General features: G+C 44.1%; 1 long non-coding RNA gene across 1 annotated transcript in view; it reads left to right on the top strand.

Moving 5' to 3' along the window:
* Nucleotides 1–13330: 13330 nt before the first annotated feature.
* The window catches only part of LOC138667575 (uncharacterized), a 79442-nt gene continuing 75251 nt past the window's right edge, over nucleotides 13331–17521 (top strand). The window contains exon 1 of the long non-coding RNA XR_011318830.1: nucleotides 13331–13490. This is a non-coding gene — a long non-coding RNA (uncharacterized lncRNA). The remainder of the gene's footprint in view (nucleotides 13491–17521) is intronic.

Genomic DNA, 17521 nt, shown 5'->3' with positions numbered 1-17521 from the left:
AGCGTTGGCCCCCTTAAAAATAGTCTGGGTGAAATGGTGGATGAGGATGAGGAAAAAGCCAATATGCTAAATGAGTTTTTTTCATCAGTTTTTACACAAGAAAATCCCATGGCAGACAAAATGACTAGTGATAAAAATGCCCCATTAAATGTCACCTGCTTAACCCAGCAGGAAGTACGTCGGCGTCTAAAAATCACTAAAATTGACAAATCTCCGGGCCCGGATGGGATACACCCCCGAGTACTGCAGGAATTAAGTACAGTCATTGATAGACCATTATTTTTAATCTTTAAAGACTCCATAAGAACAGGGTCTGTACCACAGGACTGGCGTACAGCAAATGTGGTGCCAATATTCAAAAGGGGGACAAAAACTGAACTCGGTAATTATAGGCCAGTAAGCTTAACCTCTACTGTGGGTAAAATCCTGGAGGGCATTCTAAGGGATGCTATACTGGAGTATCTGAAGAGGAATAACCTCATGAACCAGTATCAGCACGGGTTTACTAGGGACCGTTCATTTCAGACTAATCTGATCAGCTTCTATGAAGAGGTAAGTTCCGGACTGGACCAAGGGAACCCAGTGGACGTAGTGTATATGGACTTTTCAAAAGCTTTTGATACGGTGCCACACAAAAGGTTGATACATAAAATGAGAATAATGGGAATAGGGGAAAATATGTGTAAGTAGGGTTAAGAGCTGGCTCAGGGATAGGAAATAAAGGGTAGTTATTAACGGAGCACACTCGGACTGGGTCGCGGTTAGCAGTGGGGTACCACAGGGGTCAGTATTGGGCCCTTTTTTTTTAACATATTTATTAATGACCTTGTAAGGGGCATTCAGAGCAGAATTTCAATATTTGCAGATGACACTAAACTCTGCAGGGTAATCAATACAGAGGAGGAGAATTTTATATTACAGGATGATTTATGTAAACTAGAAGCTTGGGCTCATAAATGGCAAATGAGCGTTAATGGGGATAAATCTAAGGTCATGCACTTGGGTAGAAGTAATAAGATGTATAACTATGCGCTTAACCCCTTCCCGACCTTTGACGCATACGCTGCGTCATGAAAGTCGGTGCCATTCCGACCCATGACGCAGCGTATGCGTCATGGCGAAATCGCGTTCCTGCAGGCCGGGTGAAAGGGTTAACTGTAATTTCAACCGGCGTGCAGGGACAGGAGAAGTTGTACTTTAGCCCAGGGGGGGTGTCTTCACCCCCCCCCCCCGTGGCTACGATCGCTCTGATTGGCTGTTGAAAGTGAAACTGCCAATCAGAGCGATTTGTAATATTTCACCTAAAAAACTGGTGAAATATTACAATCCAGCCATGGCCGATGCTGCAATATCATCGGCCATGGCTGGAAACACTGATGTGCCCCCACCCCACCGATCGCCCCCCCAGCCCTCCGATCTTTGGTCCGCTCCCCTCCTTCCTTTGCTCCGCTCCCCCGTCCTCCTGTCCGCTTCCCCGTGCTCCAATCCCACCCCCCGTGCTCCAATCCCACCCCCCTGCACTCCGATCCACCCCCCGCACTGCGATCCACCCCCCCGCACTCCGATACACCACCCCGTTCTCCGATCCACCCCCCCGTTCTCCGATCCACCCCCCGTGTTACGATCCCACCCCCATGCTCCGATCCACACCCCTCCCCCGTGTTCCGACGCACCCCCCCGTGCCCTGATCTCCCCCCCCCCTTATACTTACCTAGCCTCCCGGGGTCCGTCCGTCTTCTTTCCTGGGCGCCACCATCTTCCAAAATGGCGGGCGCATGCGCAGTGCGCCCGCCAAATCTGACGGCCGGCAGATTCGTTCCAGAGTGAATTTTGATCACTGTGATAAAACCTCACAGTGATCAAAATAAAAAAAAACAGTAAATGACCCCCCCCCCTTTGTCACCCCCATAGGTAGGGACAATAATAAAATAAATAATTTTTTTTTTTTCCCCCACTAAGGTTGGAGTTAGAACCTGGGTTAGGGGTAGGGTTAGGGTTAGGGGTAGGGTTAGGGGTAGGGTTAGGGGTAGGGTTAGGAATGTGCACACGTATTCTGGTCCTCTGCGGATTTTTTCGCAGCGAATTTCATAAATCTGCAGTGCTAAACTGCTGTGGATTTATCGCGGATTTACTGCGGTTTTTCTGCGCATTTCACTGCGGTTTTACAACTGCGATTTTCTATTGGAGTAGTTGTAAAACCGCTGCGGAATCCGCAGAAAGAAGTGACATGCTGCGGAATGTAAACCCCTGCGTTTCCGTGCAGTTTTTCTGCAGCATGTGCACAGCGATTTTTGTTTCCCATAGGTTTACATTGAACTGTAAACTCATGGGAAACTGCTGCGGATCCGCAGCGTGTGCACATACCTTTAGAATTAGGCTATGTGCCCACGGTGCGGATTTGGCTGCGGATCTGCAGCAGTGTTCCATCAGGTTTACAGTACCATGTAGACATATGGAAAACCAAATACGCTGTGCCCATGGTGCGGAAAATACAGCGCGGAAACGCTGCGTTGTATTTTCCGCAGCATGTCAATTCTTTGTGCGGATTCCGCAGCGTTTTACACCTGTTCCTCAATAGGAATCCGCAGGTGAAATCCGCACAAAAAACACTGGCAATCCGCGGTAAATCCGCAGGTAAAACGTAGTGCCTTTTACCCGTGGATTTTTCAAAAATGGTGCTGAAAAAGCTCACACGAATCCGCAACGTGGGCACATAGCCTTAGGGTTAGTGTTGGGTTGGAATTAGGGTTGTGGTTAGGGTTAGGGTGTGTTGGGGTTAGGGTTGTGGTTAGGGGTGTGTTGGGGTTAGGGTTGTGATTAGGGTTACGGCTACAGTTGGGATAAGGGTTAGGGGTGTGTTGGAGTTAGAATTGAGGGGTTTCCACTGTTTAGGCACATCAGGGGGTCTCCAAACGCAACATGGCGCCACCATTGATTCCAGCCAATCTTGTATTCAAAAAGTCAAATGGTGCTCCCTCACTTCCGAGCCCCGATGTGTGCCCAAACATACCCCATACCCCACATATGGGGTACCAGCATACTCAGGACAAACTGCGCAACAATTACTGGGGTCCAATTTCTCCTGTTACCCTTGAGAAAATAAAAAAATGCTTGCTAAAACATCATTTTTGAGGAAAGAAAAATGATTTTTTATTTTCACGGCTCTGCGTTGTAAAGCATGTGAAGCATTTGGGGGTTAAAAGTGCTCACCACATATCTAGATAAGTTCCTTGGGGGGTCTAGTTTACAAAATGGGGTCACTTGTGGGGGGTTTCTACTGTTTAGGCACACCAGGGGCTCTGCAAATGCAACGTGATGTCCGCAGACCATTCCATCAAAGTCTGCATTTCAAAAGTCACTACTTCCCTTCTGAGCCCCAACGTGTGCCCAAACAGTGGTTTACCCCCACACATGGGGTATCAGCGTACTCAGGAGAAACTGGACAACAACTTTTGGGGACCAATTTCTCCTGTAACCCTTGGGAAAATAAAAAATTCTGGGCTAAAAAATTATTTTTGAGGAAAGAAAACGTATTTATTATTTTCACGGCTCTGCGTTATAAACTTCTGTGAATCACTTGAGGGTTGAAAGTGCTCACCACATATCTAGATAAGTTCCTTTCCGGGTCTAATTTCCAAAATAGGGTCACTTGTGGGGGGTTTCTACTGTTTAGCCACATCAGGGGCTCTGCAAACACAACGTGATGCCGGTAGAGAATTCCATCAAAGTCTGCATTTCAAAACGTCACTACTTCACTTCCGAGCCCCGGCATGTGCCCAAACAGTGGTTTACCCCCACACATGGGGTATCACCGTACTCAGGAGAAACTGGACAACAAATATTGGGGTCAAATTTCTCCTGTTACCCTTGGGAAAATTTAAAAGTTCTGGGCTACAAAATTATTTTTGAGGAAAGAAAAATATTTATTATTTTCACTGCTCTGTGTTATAAACTTCTGTGAAGCACTTGGGGGTTCAAAGTGCTCACCTCACATCTAGATAAGTTCCTTTCGGGGTCTAGTTTCCAAAATGGGGTCACTTGTGGGGGGTTTCTACTGTTCAGCCACATCAGGGGCTCTGCAAACGCAACGTGACGCCCGCAGAGCATTCCATCAAAGTCTGCATTTCAAAACGTCACTACTTCACTTCCGAGCCCCAGCATGTGCCCAAACAGTGGTTTACCCCCACATATGGGGTATCAGCGTACTCAGGAGAAACTGGACAACAACTTTTGGGGTCAAATTTCTCCTGTTACCCTTGGGAAAATAAAAATTGCGGGCTAAAAATCATTTTTGAGAAAATAAATTTTTTTTTTAATTTTCATGGCTCTGCGTTATAAACGTCTGTGAAGCACTTGATGGTTCAAAGTGCTCACCACACATCTAGATTAGTTCCTTTGGGGGTCTAGTTTCCAAAATGGGGTCATTTGTGGGGGATCTCCAATGTTTAGGCACACAGGGGCTCTCCAAACGCAACATGGTGTCCGCTAATGATTGGAACTAATTTTCCATTTAAAAAGCCAAATGGCGTGCCTTCCCTTCTAAGCCCTGCCGTGCGCCCAAACAGTGGTTTACCCCCACATATGGGGTATCTGCGTACTCAGAACAAACTGGACAACAAAATTTATGGTCCAATTTCTCCTATTACCGTTGGCAAAATAGGAAATTCCAGGCTAAAAAATCATTTTTGAGGAAAGAAAAATTATTTTTTATTTTCATGGCTCTGCGTTATAAACTTCTGTGAAGCACCTGGGGGTTTAAAGTGCTCAGTATGTATCTAGATAAGTTCCTTGGGGGGTCTAGTTTCCAAAATGGGGTCACTTGTGGGGGATCTCCAATGCATAGGCACACAGGGGCTCTCCAAACGCGACATGGTGTCCGCTAACAATTGGAGCTAATTTTCCATTCAAAAAGTCAAAAGGCGCGCCTTCCCTTCCGAGCCCTGCCGTGTGCCCAAACAGTGGTTTACCCCCACATATGAGGTATCGGCGTACTCGGGAGAAATTGCCCAAATTTTAGGATCTATTTAATCGTATTGCCCATGCGAAAATGAAAAAATTGAGGCGAAAAGAAATTTTTTGTGAAAAAAAGTACTTTTTCATTTTTACGGATCAATTTGTGAAGCACCTGAGGGTTTAAAGTGCTCATTAGGCATCTAGATAAGTTCCTTGGGGGGTCCAGTTTCGAAAATGGGGTCACTTGTGGGGGAGCTCCAATGTTTAGGCACACAGGGTCTCTCCAAACGCGACATGGTGTCCGCTAACTTTGGAGATAATTTTTCATGCAAAAAGTCAAATGGCGCTCCTTCCCTCCCGAGCCTTACCATGTGCCCAAACAGTGGTTTACCCCCACATGGGAGGTATCGGTGTTCTCAGGAGAAATTGCCAAACAAATTTTAGGATCCATTTTATCCTGTTGCCCATGTGAAAATGAAAAAATTGAGGCTAAAAGAATTTTTTTGTGAAAAAAAAGTACTTTTTCATTTTTACGGATCAATTTGTGAAGCACCTGGGGGTTTAAAGTGCTCACTATGCATCTAGATAAGTTCCTTGGGGCGTCTAGTTTCCAAAATGGGGTCACTTGTGGGGGAGCTCCAATTTTTAGGCACACGGGGGCTCTCCAAATGTGACATGGTGTTCGCTAAAGAGTGCAGCCAATTTTTCATTCAAAAAGTCAAATGGCGCTCCTTCCCTTCCAAGCCCTGCCGTGCGCCCAAACAGTGGTTTACCCCCACATATGAGGTATCAGCGTACTCAGGACAAATTGGACAACAACTTTCGTGGTTCAGTTTCTCCTTTTACCATTGGGAAAATAAAAAAATTGTTGCTGAAAGATCATTTTTGTGACTAAAAAGTTAAATGTTCATTTTTTCCTTCCATGTTGCTTCTGCTGCTGTGAAGCACCTGAAGGGTTAATAAACTTCTGGAATGTGGTTTTGTGCACCTTGAGGGGTGCAGTTTTTAGAATGGTGTCACTCTTGGGTATTTTCAGCCATATAGACCCCTCAAACTGACTTCAAATGTGAGGTGGTCCCTAAAAAAATGGTTTTGTAAATTTCGTTGTAAAAATGAGAAATCGCTGGTCAAATTTTAACCCTAGCAAAAAAAAATTTTGTTTCCAAAATTGTGCTGATGTAAATTAGACGTGTGGGAAATGTTATTTATTAACTATTTTGTGTCACATAACTCTCTGGTTGAACAGAATAAAAATTCAAAATGTGAAAATTGCAAAATTTTCAAAATTTTCGCCAAATTTCCGTTTTTATCACAAATAAACACAGAATTTATTGACCTAAATTTACCACTAACATGAAGCCCAATATGTCACGAGAAAACAATCTCAGAATCGCTAGGATCCGTTGAAGCGTTCCCGAGTTATTACCTCATAAAGGGACACTGGTCAGAATTGCAAAAAATGGCAAGGTCTTTAAGGTCAAAATAGGCTGGGTCATGAAGAGGTTAATTCTAGAACTCTGGGCAAAACCATCAATGAAAAAGACCTGGGTGTATGGGTGGATGACAAACTCATGTTCAGTGGCCAGTGTCAGGCAGCTGCTACAAAGGCAAATAAAATAATGGGATGCATTAAAAGAGGCATAGATGCGCATGAGGAGAACATAATTTTACCTCTATACAAGTCACTAGTTCGACCACACTTAGAATACTGTGCACAGTTCTGGTCTCTGGTGTATAAGAAAGACATAGCTGAACTAGAGCGGGTGCAGAGAAGAGAGACCAAGGTTATTAGAGGACTGGGGGTCTGCAGTACCAAGATAGGTTATTACACTTGGGGCTATTTAGTTTGGAAAAACGAAGACTAAGGGGTGATCTTATTTTAATGTATAAATATATGAGGGGACAGTACAAAGACCTTTCTGATGATCTTTTTACTCATAGACCTGAGACAAGGACAAGGGGGCATCCTCTACGTCTGGAGGAAAGAAGGTTTAGGCATAATAACAGACGCAGGTTCTTTACTGTAAGAGCAGTGAGACTATGGAACTCTCTGCCGTATGATATTGTAATGAGTGATTCATTACTTAAATTTAAGAGGGGATTGGATACCTTTCTTGAAAAGTATAATGTTACAGGGTATATATATAGATTCCTTGATAGGGCGTTGATCCAGGGAACTAGTCTGATTGCCGTATGTGGAGTCAGGAAGGAATTTTTTTCCCCAAAGTGGAGCTTACTATTTACCACATGGTTTTTTTTTTGCCTTCCTCTGGATCAACATGTTAGGGCATGTTAGGTTAGGCTATGGGTTTAACTAGATGGACTTAATGTCTTCCTTCGACCTTAATAACTATCCCGAACAATTTTCCTGGCAGTTGTGGATGACATTTTTGTTGGTTTACCTGACCGTGGTTTTGTTTTTACAGAGCCCCTGATTTTCCATTGTTAATCACAGTTTGAACGCTGCTGACAGCCATTATCAATTCTTTGGATATCTTTTTGTATCCTTTTCCTGTTTTATACAGTTCAACTACCTTTTGCTGTAGATCTGTTGACAATTATTTTATTTTCTCCATGACTCACAATCCAGAAATGTTAGTGGCTGGATGAAAGATGCAAGAGTCTGTCTGGATCTCAGAAACTCAGTCACTGATTATAAGCAAATAGGTCACAGATGAGGATGTTACCTTTAGTAGCCATTCAAACTCATTTGTGTCAACTTTTGTGGATGTTGGAGGCCAAAATCACCAGGGTATGTGAACTTTTGATCAGGGTCACTTGGATGTTTGGGGTTGTCATTATGATTTAAAAAGAGAAAACACAGTAGTTTGACAATAAATGGCTTCACCCAACCACTAACCATGAGTGGAGAAAAAGTTTTGCTGAAAAAAGGCCAAGAAAGCAAACATTCTGCTGGGGTATGTAAACGTTTGAGCACAACTGTATACTTTGGTGTATGCATGATACATGATTCCCTCCACTGGACGTTCTTCAAACAAAACGCTTTCCTACACTAGGCCGAATCATATCTGTGATTGGTGTAGAATGTTTCTTTTGTTTTATCCGTTTTATTTTATGTAATTGTATATGCTGTATTGATTTGTCCACTTTGTAAAATATTTTGTAATTTTTTTTATAAACACTGCCTATGTTTGGATTAAATTTAAAATGTAATAGTTATGTTCCTTTTGTTCTGTAACACACACCCATGAAGCCATACGCTACCAGAACTAGGCCTCCGGTCAGCCCGCATAAATGACTGGAGGTGGTAGCGAGTAGTCTGTGGTTATGGAGCTTGAAGTGACTGTATTTAGGGTATATACCATATGCTCACTGATAGTTTCCTGATAACTGGCCTATTAGTGGAAACAGTCTGTGGTCTCCTCCGTTGATCGTCAATCGCATAACTGTCCAGACGATAAGGGCAGCAGAGGCTGTTCGCTTCAAAGATACAACGGGTGGATCTGAGATAACACCCCCCCCCCGGCTGCAATCTTTGACAAATTGGTGGCAGTGGGGGGATTCCGAGTGACCCCCTCCGGTGTCCACTCCTTGACAGCCACGTTCAAATGTTCAGGATTTGGTCAGTATTTTACATCAGTATTTTTAAGCCAAAACCAGCAGTGGGTGATAAATACAGAAGTGGTGACGTGTTTCTATTATACTTTTACTCTGATTGTTCCATTCCTGATATTGGCTAACAAATACTGATGTAAATTACGGACCAAATACTGAACATGTGAACGTGGCCTTAGTGTCTTATTAAGAGACAGGCAGAGGTGCTTGATTGGGAAAGACCTACACAGGTCTGTGTAGTATGGATTGGCAGTCTGTTCTATCAATGGACCATCCTGGTCTTCCATATATGTAGCAACATGTACTATATTTATATATTCTTGTTTTTTAGTGGTGTTATTAAATGAGGATGCATATCACTAAATTTAGTCTTGATGCATGATGCCCTGGTTGTTAATATCAATTCATGTTGCACACAGGTGAGAGTCAAAAAATGAATCCCTCCATGTTGGGCGTATTTTGTCTGATGTTCTGTGTCCAGAGTCGATCTTTGCATAATGAGCGACTAAATGCATTGGATTTGTCAGAAAACAGAGACCTGGTGAGTAAATTATATATGTCTGTGTTTTGTTTGTCTACTAATAAATTTACTTAAAGAGGTATTACAGGCTTACTATATTCAGTGACCTGGGATAGGTAATCAATATCAGATTTGTAGAGGTACAACACCCGGTCACCAACTAATCAGTGGTTTTAATCTCCAGCCAGATGTGAACAGGCAAAACAGCACAGCTCTGAACATTGTGTAGTGGCCGTTCCCAAGTACTGAAGCTCAGCTCCTTTAGAGGCTGATAGGAGCTGAGCTGCAGAACCTGAATCGGCCACTACACAGTGAACGGATCTGTGCTGTTCTGAATCATTCAATGCTTACATTAAACCACACTAGCTGTGGAGAGCTGATCAGTAGGGATTCCAGATGATGGACCCCTAGGGGTGTAACTATAATAGGTGCAGGGGTTGCAATCGCACGCAAGCACTGAAGCTTAGGGGCTAGCTTTTGCATTGGGGTCTATAAGATTTAAGTTACGACCCTGTGCACTGCTACCAATTTGATATTGATGACCCCTGTAAAAGTAATCCTAATAAAAATAAATCTTTTTATTTTATTATTGTAGATTTTATTTTATTTTCTGCACAGCACACATCTTGCCTGAGCTGCTGATGACATCATTTACATATGATTTACAGCACCCACATATGAACCATAGGAAACAATAGTCAGGAGACAGACTTCTACACAAAAGTTTACTAGCCATCTTCTGTGACTAGTTATTGTGCAGGGGCAATGGGTGGGTGTGTGTGATTGTGGATGTGAGGGGCTAGGAAGTGCTTAATCCATCACTTATAGGGAATGGTATGTCCTGTGTTATCTATTTATAGGTGATATTCATCATTGTAACCCTGTCTTTGATGATAATGAGATGACTGCTGAGAGGTAATCTGTACAGCCTATTATGAGACTCAGTAGTCACAGTGATTGCCTTGGATTGAAACAAAATGAGCAAACACCCTACAGTGGTGACAGTACAAACTGCAATATTTCACGATTTTTCTAAAATATAGGTTGACATGGAAAATCACAAAAAAATTAATAACAATTCTGAACATGTTTAAAGGAGTTGATTCATGATCATGACTGGTTAAAAATTGTAAACTGCTTGTAAAAAACAAGCAATTTAGCAATTTACTTATTATTAAAAATCCTTTGTATTTGGTCTCCTAGGCAAGGAGCTTACAAGTAGAGATGAGCGAACTTGTTCGGAAAACATTAGCCAATCTCAAATTTGGCACAAACGAAGCTCATTCGGATTTGTGTTCGGATTCCTGAGCATTTTTCCTTAAAGTCGTCAAAATTCGGTCACAGTTCTGTAAATGATCGCGTTTCCACTAATGCTTTTGTTAGGACTTTGGCTAGGATAGTGGTGCTGTATGATGAGCAGGAGGACGTGTTTTGTGAGGTAAATGAATCACTGCACACGCCAGGACAAGTCAATTTTGCTGAAGTGAAAGTTTTATTCAAGATGCAAGAAAATTGAGGACGTAACAAGGCAACAATTCAAATTCTCTGACGTTTCGGCCACACAGTGGCCTTGATCACAGAGTAGTGCCAGATGGATGCCAGCGGATGCTTAATGGTTAAATTATGAGTAGTGCAATGGTCCAGTGTAGACTTCGGCTAAGGTCCTAACGCAACACAGGTTCCATAGAACTACATGGAAGGACTGTAGAAGGCAGGGGCATGCAGCATAGGTATGTCCGTATGGGTAAACCCGTCAAGTTCTAGGGTCCCGGCACAGCAAGTGTAGTTTGGTAAGAGCAGAAGAGATATGGAAGAGGTTTCCGGACATTAGCCTTGAAATAAAACACTGGTATGGCGTGGGTTCATCTGTATAGCATTTCCATCGGTGGTGCAGGGGTCACGTCCGCTAGGATGGTCCAGGGTAAGGTGCCGACACACAACAGTGTCCTGGCGAGGAGGCGGATGTTCCTTCCTCCCTGCTCCATACTCCTCTCCAGTCAGCCCTCACACAGGGTTAATGCCAGCGTTAATGGAACACGGTGTAACGCACTCCATTAACGCAGCTATTAACCCTGTGTGACCAACTTTTTACTATTGATGATGCGTATGCAGCATCAATAGTAAAAAGATCTAATGTTACAAATAATAATAAAAAGAAAAAGGTTATTCTCACCCTCCGCCGTTGCGTCCTCTCCTCGGCAGTGCAAGCGGCAGGTTCCGGTGGCAAGGATGCTATGTGAGAAGGACCTTCCATGACGTCACGGTCATGTGACCGCGACGTCATCACAGGTCCTGCGCTCATACCAACCCTGGGACCGGAAGCTGCCGCGTGCACCGCACACAAGCGCCAGGACTACAAGGGGCCCTCGGATGGTGAGTATATGTTTATTTTTTATTTTAAGTCTTTTTTAACCTGTTACATATGTGACTGGGCAGTATACTACGTGTCTGTGCTGTATACTACGTGGCTCTTTGCTGTATACTACGTCGCTGTGCAATATACTATGTGGCTGGGCAATATACTACGTGGCTGGGCAATATACTACGTCACTGGGCAATATACTACGTGACTGGGCAATATACTACGTGACTGGGCAATATGCTACGTGGCTCTGTGCTGTATACTACATCACTGTGCAATATACTACGTGGCTGGGCAATATACTACGTGACTGGCCAATATACTATGTGACTGGGCAGTATACTACGTGTCTGTGCTGTATACTACGTGGCTCTGTGCTGTATACTACGTCGCTGTGCAATATACTACTTGGCTGGGCAATATACTACGTGACTAGGCAATATACTACGTGTCTGTGCTGTATACTACGTGGCTCTGTGCTGTATACTACGTCGCTGTGCAATATACTACTTGAATGGGCAATATACTACGTGACTGGGCAACATACTACGTGACTGAGCAATATACTACATGACTGGGCAATATACTATGTGACTGGGCAATATACTACGTGGATGGGCAATATAGTACATGACTGGGCAATATACTATGTGGCTGGGCAATATACTACGTGGCTGGGCAATATACTACGTGGTTGGGCAATATACTACGTGGCTGGGCAATATACTACGTGGGCTGTGCAATATACTACGTGGACATGGATATTCTAGAATACCCGATGCGTTAGAATCGGGCCACCATCTAGTAACACATAATAATTTTTCTGCATCACTTAAACTACACTTTAAAGGGGTTGTCCAGTGCCACACCCAGGACCCGTTGAGGCGCATGCAGAACAAAATGCCAGTCGTCCACAGAAGGTTTCCGCTCCTCTCCCGCTGTACCTGTTTTATAGATTAAATAAAGGACTGTTTTAGGGTGCATGCGCAGATCTCGGCGGTTGCAAACATGCTCTGCTGAGCTCCGCAACCCGACCAGCCTGTTTTAACCCCGTTCAGCGCTAGCCTCCTGTGGATCCCTCTCACCTCCTTGAGTCTCGGGGTCTGAAATGCCAAAGAAGGCACAGTACAGCCGATAAGCCGGCCAATTACCGAGCTCCTTGTGAGCGGTAACAATTCCAAGATGACCGCCGCAGCTATTCCCTCTCCTGCCTCCGTGTCACAGTTAGACAGCGGCACAGACCCTGACGATATTTCAACCCGGGCAGACATAACCATATCCACAGCAGCATTAACTAAATCCCTACAAGAGACCTTTCGCTCTGAACTTTCTACAGCTCTGCAAAATATTTCCTCTCAGCTGCAAGACATTATACAACGTACCTCAGATTTAGAGGAAAAAATGGATGCAACAGCAGATGCATTAGAGGAAGATCAAGAGATCCTAAAACAACATACAGAGTGCATCAATGAGCTTGAATTAAAATGCGAAGATTACGAAAACAGATCTCGTAGGGGCAATGTGCGCATTTGTGGCCTTCCTGAAAATATTCTAGCCCTTAAAGATACAGCCACTGCATTATTTACAGCATTGCTCCCAGATACAGACCCATCTTTGCTCCGTATTACCAGGATACACAGGGCTCTAGGTAAACCGAGATTCAATGATCTTCCCAGAAATGTGGTATTAAAGTTACACCACGAGGACTCCCGGGATCTAATCTTTACAGTAGCTCGAGAAATATCTAATCTACCTGGACTACCGAACTCAGTCCGCCTCTTTGCAGACATTGCTCCAGCCACACTCTCCAGAAGGAGAGCCCTAAAACCAGTTACAATTGCCCTGCAAGCTGCGCAAGTCAAATATCGCTGGGGTTTCCCCTTTGCTCTCTTTTTCTCTCATAATAATAAATCCTTCACATGCTGTTCCCTGGAACAATGTAAACAAGCCCTTGAGCAAGCCGGACTCTCAATCTCGGACACCATACTACCCTTACCACAAGGCAAGTCACGACCGACAAGGGAATGGAAAACTATTCCTAGGACAAGGAGCCAGAACGCACGTGCTACTTGACTGATCGTAAGCTAGACATCTGCTTCCTACTGTTCTAGTACTAATGACTGATCTTTATCACATGTGGACCCCTAAGACTCATATTGATTTTGAGAAGCCGGAATCTAATTGAAATTGGGGGGGAGGGGGAGGGAGGAGGAAGGGTGGGGAGACGTACTTGTCCCTCCTGCCCCCCCCCTTTTTTTTTCTTCCTCCTAGTATAGTGATATCACACAGATATTCATAATTTCTGGTGACCCCACTTGGGCTTGATTTGATTGAACTGGCAAGTTGTTAGCTCTCCCTAGGTCGAGCACACTGGACGTCACCGCTGTGCTCTGCTTTACGGCCGGCCCTCACAGTCAGTGCGGGAAGCTGACGGCGAGGGACGTGACAGACACCGGAATGTGAGTATGTAGTGTTTTTTTTTTTTACATTTACAATGGTAACCAGGGTAAATATCAGGTTACTAAGCATGGCCCTGCACTTAGTAACCCGATATTTACCCTGGTTACCCGGGGACTTCGGCATCGTTGGTCGCTGGAGAGCTGTCTGTTTGACAGCTCTCCAGCGACCACACAATGACTTACCAACGATCACGGCCAGGTCGTATCGCTGGTCGTGATCGTTGGTAAATCGTTTAGTGTAACGGTACCTTTAGGGGATTGGCTCCCGGGGTAGAATACGTGCTGCCCAACTGTAGTGACCTTTGGACTTCCCCTTAATATGGAATTCCAGATCACTATACGTTCAGGGCTTTCAGCCCATTTGGTTTTGTGTAATGTTATTTTTTACTTGTTCAGTGTCTTCGTCTTCCCCCTTTTTGTCTCTTTCTTATTGTTTCTCCAAAGAGTTGTCCACCCTCGCCCACGTCATCCATACAATAAATACAGCCTTAAGGTACCTTCACACATAACGATATTGTTAACGATATCGTTGCTTTTTGTGACGTAGCAACAATATCGTTAATGAAATCGTTATGTGTGACAGCGACCAACGATCAGGCCCCTGCTGGGAGATCGTTGGTCGCTGAATAAAGTCCAGAACTTTATTTCGTCGCTGGACTCCTGCTGACATCGCTGGATCGGCGTGTGTGACGTCACCGCTCTGCTTTCCGGCCGCTGTGCTCACAGCCAGTACAGAGAAGCCCAGCGCCGGAGGACAGACAGCGGAAGGTGAGTATGAAGCGTTTGTTTTTTTACTTTTAGGATGGTAACCAGGGTAAACATCGGGTTACTAAGCGCGGCCCTGCGCTTAGTAACCCGATGTTTACCTTGGTTACCGGAATCGTTGGTCGCTGGAGAGCGGTCTGTGTGACAGCTCTCCAGCGACCAAACAGCGACGCTGCAGCGATCCGGATCGTTGTCGGTATCGCTGCAGCGTCGCTTAGTGTGACGGTACCTTTAGACGATCTCTCGCTCCCTAAGATTACTGAGTCTTTAGCCCAACAACTCCAATCAGATGTTTCTGATGAAGAAATAAATTTAGTAATCAAAAAATCTAAAAAAAGGAAAGGCCCCTGGCCCCGATGGTCTTACGGCACTCTATGATAAAAAATTTAGTGAATTACTTACGCCCAATATAAAGAATTTATGTACTTTACTATTAAATAGTTCCCAGATGCCACCTGAGTTCTATGTGGCTCATGTGACTGTGATCCCTAAGCCAAAAAGAGTCCATTTATTGACTAAAAACTATAGAACCATGTCACTAGTTAATGTAGATCTCAAACTTTTTACATCTATTATCACCGATAGGCTTAATAGAATATTACCCACCCTCATTCACCGTGACCAAGTTGGTTTTATACCCACGAGGCAAGGCCCAGACACTATTAGAAAGAATCTGAATATTATCCAATCAGCAAATTATTATCAAAAACCACTTTTAATGTTAGCTTTAGATATTGAAAAAGCTGTAGATACATTAGCATGGCCCTATCTTTTCACGGTACTGTCCAAGTTTGGCATTTCTTCTAAACTCATTTCTTACCATCGACTAATATATGATAACCCTACAGCCTATCTAAAGCTCCCTTCAACTCATCCCACTCCTATAAATATCCAATGTGGAACAAGACAGGGATGCCCATTATCTCCAGCTTTATTCGCATTGGCTATGGAACTCTTAGCGGAAGCCATCTACTATATAATTGTCTAAGGGTCACTTCCGTCTTTCTGTCTGTCTTTCTGTCTGTCTGTAACGGAAATCCCAAGTCGTTGATTGGTCGCGGCAAAACAGCCACTACCAATCAGCGACGGGCACAGTCCGGTGGCAAAATGGCCGCTCCTTACTCCCCGCAGTCAGTGCCCGCTCCATTCTCCCCTCCAGTCAGCGCTCACACAGGGTTAATGGCAGCGTTAATGGACCGCGTTATGCCGCGGTGTAACGCACTCCGTTATTGCTGCTATTAACCCTGTGTGACCAACTTTTTACTATTGATGCTGCCGATGCAGGATCAATAGTAAAAAGATCTAATGTTAAAAATAATATAAAAAATAAAAAATAGTTATATACTCACCGTCTGTCGGCCCCTCGGATCCAGAACAGGCCTTTCCTGCTCCTCGCGACGCTCCGGTAACCGCTCCATGCATTGCGATCTCGCGAGATGATGACGTAGCGGTCCCACGAGACCGCTACGTCTTCATCTCGTGAGACCGCAATGCACTCTTGAGACCGGAGCGTGCAAGAAGCATCGGTAAACGCTTCGCCTGGATCCGGTGGCCAACGGAAGGTGAGTATATAACTATTTTTATTTTAATTCTTTTTTTAACAGGGATATGATGCCCACATTGCTATATACTATGTGGCCTGTGCAATACACTACGTGGGCTGTGCAATATACTACGTGGGCTGTGCAATATACTGCGTGGGCTGTGCAATATACTATGTGGGCTGTGCAATATACTGCATGGGCTGTGCTATATACTATGTGGGCTGTGCAATATACTACGTGGGCTTTGCAATATACTACGTGGGCTGTGCAATGTGCTACGTGGGCTGTGCAATGTACTACGTGGGCTGTGCAATATATTACGTGGGCTGTGCAATATACTACGTTGCTGTGCAATATACTACGTGGCTGTGCTACAGTATATACTACGTGGCCTGTGCTATACACTACATGGCCTATGTTATACACTACGTGGCCTGTGTTATATACTACGTGGGCTGTGTTATACACTAAGTGGGCTGTGTTATACACTACGTGGGCTGTGTTATACACTATGTGCGTGGGCTGTTATATACTAAATGAGCTGTGTTAAATGCTATGTGGGCTGTTATAAACTACGTGGCTGTGTTATATGCTATGTGGGCTGTTATACACTCCGTGGGATGTGCTATATACTCCGTGGGCTGTGTTATATACTACGTGGCTGTGCTATATACTCCGTGGGCTGTGCTATATACTCCGTGGGCTGAGCTATATACTACGTGGCTGTGCTATATACTCCGTGGGCTGAGCTATATACTACGTGGCTGTGCAATATACTATGTGGCTGTGCTATTTACTACATGGGCTGTTATATACTACGTGGCTGTGCTATATACTACGTGGCCGGCCGCGAACAATCAGCGACAGGCGCAATCCCAATCCTGTGTATTCAATGTATTATTCTAAAATCTTCATAAATAAACTACATACATATTCTAGAATACCCGATGCGTTAGAATCTGGATACCATCTAGTAAGAAATAATCCCAACATACTAGGACCCACTAATCTTGGAGACCAATATAAAGTCAGCCTATTCGCAGACGACCCCCTTGTAGCTCTGACCAGTCCTCTTACTACGCTTCCTAATCTATTTTCTCTCCTTCATGATTTCAAATCAATATCTGGCCTTAAGATCAACATAGAAAAATCTGAAGCATTATTCATAAACACCCCTAAAGAGTTACAAACTCTCCCAATTTGGATTTACAAAAAAAGAGCACTTTCTGACTTATCTTGGAATTAACCTTACGTCTAATAAGTCAACCCTTTTCAAATGGAACTATACCCCCTTAATACGGAACTTCCAAGCTGACTTAACTAGATAATCTTCTATGACGCT

The sequence above is a fragment of the Ranitomeya imitator genome, chromosome 2 (assembly GCF_032444005.1).
Source record: "Ranitomeya imitator isolate aRanImi1 chromosome 2, aRanImi1.pri, whole genome shotgun sequence".
Taxonomy (NCBI): Eukaryota; Metazoa; Chordata; class Amphibia; order Anura; family Dendrobatidae; genus Ranitomeya; species Ranitomeya imitator.
Note: the sequence above shows the minus strand (reverse complement) of the source record. Positions and strands in the feature narration are given on the sequence as shown.